This window comes from Austrofundulus limnaeus, unplaced genomic scaffold, assembly GCF_001266775.1.
Source record: "Austrofundulus limnaeus strain Quisiro unplaced genomic scaffold, Austrofundulus_limnaeus-1.0 Scaffold3, whole genome shotgun sequence".
Taxonomy (NCBI): Eukaryota; Metazoa; Chordata; class Actinopteri; order Cyprinodontiformes; family Rivulidae; genus Austrofundulus; species Austrofundulus limnaeus.
This window is the reverse complement of record NW_013952405.1, coordinates 212832-217578: the sequence shown is the minus strand read 5'-3', so window position 1 is coordinate 217578 and position 4747 is coordinate 212832. Positions and strand designations below refer to the sequence as shown.

The 4747-nt window shown below is 36.0% G+C and overlaps 1 protein-coding gene across 1 annotated transcript in view; it reads left to right on the top strand.

Moving 5' to 3' along the window:
• The window catches only part of plxnd1 (plexin D1), a gene marked incomplete in the record, with an annotated part of 110272 nt that overhangs the window by 49084 nt on the left and 56441 nt on the right, over positions 1–4747 (top strand).

Sequence of the window (4747 nt, the reverse complement as noted above, 5' to 3'; positions counted from 1 at the left end):
TGTGTGTGTGTGTGTGTGTGTGTGTGTGTGTGTGTGTGTGTGTGGGGGGGTGGTCGCCATGATGCAGTTTACTTGGCATCTGAAAATACACAGAGGTATTTTTAATCTGAAAAGAGCTTCACTGAGTGAGAAGTAGTGTTAGGAGCTCAGCAGACAGTTCAAGTTTCACTTTCACTTTCACCAGAGAGTCTGGCGGGGTGTGTGTGTGGGGGGTGCTCTGCTACGAGGAAGTTTAGCTTGTAGACACATCCCAGGGGCGTTTCTGGTCCCAAAAGGCATTTCTGGTCCCCACCTGTCGTTTTGCTCCTCAGCATGGCTTCCTAAAAACGCTGCAGGATTTCTCAAACATGCATGAATGAGTCAAAGCAAGGCTTTGGGCATGTTTTTTATGAGTGTAACATCATAACATGATATAAAACTCAAAAAAGTTGATTTTACATGATATTGCCCCTTTAAAACTTCAGATGTAATTTTTATTTTAGTCTGTTGTTACCTAAATAAAATGGAATTTGTATTTTTTGTTATAATTTTGGGTGCAATAGCAAAGGAATTAATATAACCTACACAGAGAGGAAAAACATGCAGGTTTTACATCAAAATATGAAACTCAAACAAGAAAACTGCTGATATTTGGTAGCAGCACATCATACAATGTAGAATAAATAAATAAAAAAGATCATGATGATGATTGATGATGATTAATTTTATTTAAGTGTCATGCATCTTCTGGTCCCCAGCCCTCATGGGCTTATAAGACACTCCACACATAAAAAAAACACACAACAGGATGGCTACATTCATATCACAAGCCCCACAAAAAATATCATCATCATAATCAGAAACTCATCCGGGATAAGCAACAAATGCAAAAATTTCCCTATCATAAAACCAATTTTTTTCCCTCAGATAACCAAAATACATCTGCCTTATGTCTATTTATAGATAGAAATTTCCATTTTCTATGAACAGCAATGAGATCTTGTGGAAACATCTTGTGCATCATTTATCATTCTAAGTGTAAATGAGTCACAGAAAGTTGGTCTTTTGATAACGCTGTCATTTAGATATATTTATCAGTTTTTACATAATAATAATAATAATAATAATAATTTTAGAATTTGGGGGGATTTTTCCACAGAATGTTCAACTTTCAGTTAAAGATGTAACTCTAATTTTTGAACTATTTAAACTTTTTAAATTTTTTGCAAAGAAACTTTTTTTTCACTTTCACAACCTCTTCAGTACTTATACAAATTATAAAATCAAAACATTGACATTTTTGTCTTTCATTCAGTGTCTCTCACTGCTGTAAAACTTGTTGTTTTAAATCAATTCCTCTTATGGTGCAGAGTCCACACCCAATCGTCTACCTGATTTTAGCTCTAAAACCTTCCCTTCAAAAATGAAAGTGAAGGATCTTTTTAACTTGTCATATCTTCTTCATAAACATTTATTTATTTTTGCTTAAATTATAACAAAGTTAATGTTGGAATTTGGACAGCAACCTAACTAAAAAAAAATTTTCAGAACATTTTTGAAATTTCTAACTAACAAATGTTCTGTAAGGCTGTTACATTGGACAGGAGCAGTCTTTTGTATGAGTGTTTTTTTTTTAGCTGAAAGAGCTTGAGTAGCAGTATGATTCTGCAGTTTTTGTCTGAATGTAAAACCTAAACACATAAAGCTGTTGTTCCTGCAGCCATGTCTCAATAAAACACTATCATTTGACCATAATTCCAGCTGTGTCCTTGTTAGTGCTCCAAGGTTATTAATTTTTTTAAGGACTTCCCATTTCCTGAAAGGTTCAGGGAGATTTTTTTTGTCTTTTTTTTTTCCCTCCATTTTTTGTTGTTCTTCTGCTGTGGTTCTGCGTCTGTGATTTTGTCTCTTAAACCCATCTTATAATTTGTGGTCTTGTTGTGGCCACAAAATCTTAAAAAATGTTTTCAAAAAGCTGTGTTAGCAGGAAGAAAAATAAGCCACCCCAAAATATACAAAGAAGTATGTTGTGAACAGACCTTCTCCAACAATGAAAATAAAAATTTCATTTTATTGAAAAAAATTATATGTATATATACTGTAGTAGTTCCTTATGTTTTGAAGTTAATACATAAAACATAAAAAACACTCCTCAAAACTGTGAGCAAACAGCAGTGACTTTTAGGTAAACCCCAGTCAGCATCCGGTTGTTCACATTCAAGCCACAAGTTGAATATAAAAGATGGCTGAAGCCTCTTTGATGTTAACTGTTCGAACATTAAACAGAAGTGTTGGCACTGCATGTTAAAGGAAGAGGTGAATCTGCTTTAGATACAGGATCAGCTCGTTCATCACAACAAAAATCTAAAGCTGTGGTGACATTTTACACCAAATGAACAAATTTACTAAATAGGAGACAAAACAAGTGTGAGGTTTGGTCATTTTTTTCAAACTTCCAGACAATCTGTGTTTCCTAAATAAAGACACTGTGAGCAACCAAGCTGGACATTTAGAGTCACATGACGTAAGTGAGACCCGGTCCAACTTGAGTTTTGATTGGTTCAAGAAGGTTTTACTGGGTCACATTTCTCCACTTCTATCCTGATGAAGCACAGAGGAAGCCTTATTCACTTACAGAACATATCTGAAGGCTTCACTGATACCATTAATTGATATAATTTTTATAGTGGTGCCCAAAACCAATATCTATACCACTCCTGGTATCAAGTCCGATATTTTACTAGTCTTGCTCTTGCAAAATACCCTGATACTTTGGACCAATACCTGCATCAATACTTGTATTATTGTTCCATTGGATGTGTTATGGTCAGTGGTGGGCAGCTCTAATCTAAATATTAGTTGCACTAACCCTAAAGCACTAACTCAAATATTTAGGTCCCCTAATTTTAAATCACTAACGCACTGAAAAAAATTAGCAAAAGCTAATACTAAAGCACTAATTACCTAGTTGACACATGAAACATTCTTCAGAGTCAACATAAGACAATATTTACTGTGTGCTGAATGCTGTCACTTAGTGCTCTTGGCGGGCCAAATGGGAGTCACCTGCAGGCCACATTTGGCCCTTGGGCCTTGAGTTTGACACATGACCTTGTAGATAAGTGACACACATGAACAAAATGTGTGACAGCTTTCACCCTCAACTGTGAACAATAATGCTGATCAATAACATTTATAGACCTCAGTTAGTGCTTTTAAATTTAGCCTATAAATTTAGCAAGTGCAAACCCTTAATAAACTGCTGGATATGGGCACCAGTTATCCACGCAACCCTGAAAAGGAGGAAGTGTGTACAGAAAATAGATGGATGGATGGAAACCCTTAATAAAATTTTTAATTAGCAAAAGCACCAAAGAACTAATCAATAAATTGGTTCCCCTATTAGTGCTTTAGTGCTTTAGGGGGACTGTGCCCACCAGTGGTTACAGATTACATTTTAAGTGAAATGTTTGTCACAGAAATGTATACAAGCTGAAAGAAAATCTTATTTATTATTTCTATTTATTAAAAAATGTTGCAGCAGTATAGACTACATCATGCTGTATATTTGATTTGATCCAGTCAGAGGGGCTGTGGGTCTATAAGGAAGGAGAGACCCCTTCTACTAAATAAAAGAAATGTTTTTAAAGTAATATTTAGATTCTAACTAATATATACTCTGTATCAGCAGTGGTGCCCTTTATGATTGGCCAGTGGTGGCCCTGGGTACACCCTGGAAATTTGCTCAATCAGTTCACACAACTAAATAAGGCCAATGGGTCAATGAGGAAGAGTACTTCTAGCCTCCACCTGATAATATTTAAAATCTATAAGCATTAAATATTTAAAAAGAGCAAATCAGACGTGCAATAAAGCAGCAGCAGAAGAAGAAACAGTTTAACTGTAAATTTGAGTTAATTGCCAGAGTATTCTCTCTACCTCTGAGTTCACACACAGACAGACAGCCAGCAGCTTGCTAACCTTGAAGCTGCAGACAGTGTCACCCTAAAGTTTTCACTGGCCACATCTGGTATCAGTGCCTGGTATTGGCCAGTACCCAGACTGAAATGCTCATACTCATACTCAGTTTGAGAAAAACTAGTATTGGGACACCTCTGGTATTTTACACAGAAATCACTTCATATATTCTGTTATGTTACAAAGAAAGTCTGAATAAATCTCATTCATAAAGCTAGTTAATAATTGGTGTTTGAAGTTAAATGTACATTACCTGTAGTTTTACATATAACATCTTTAAAGATCTTGAAATAAGATATTCTACTTTAAAAAAAGTTGAAATGATTATTTTACTAACAAGGTCAGGTAAAAAGAGAAGTCCATGGGTCTAATTGGTAGTTTTTATTCAAAGAAAACTCCACTAAATCTTCTTTCATTTGAGTTTTTAAATCTGAATCTCAGCCATCCGTGCGTGGTTTCGTTTTTATGTATTCATGAGGCTAATTTTCACAAATATTATTATGCAGCACACTTCTCAATTTAAATCACTCTGTTGCTATCACCTCGTAAGCTCAGGGACCATCGCACTGTCACCATGGAGACAGAAGGACCCCGCTTTGACACTGGCGAAACAGTAGAAGTCCGTTACTCTGCAATTAACATCCAAACTTTTATTCGGTATCTGTGATGCTCCCTGAATGGAGCTGTTTATCTGGTTTTGCTCCACTGAAGCCAATCATTGTTTTAAAACCAGTTCCAGGGTGACCTGCGGGTCTTAGCTGTCACTCAGGCAGCCTGACACGTCCCACCC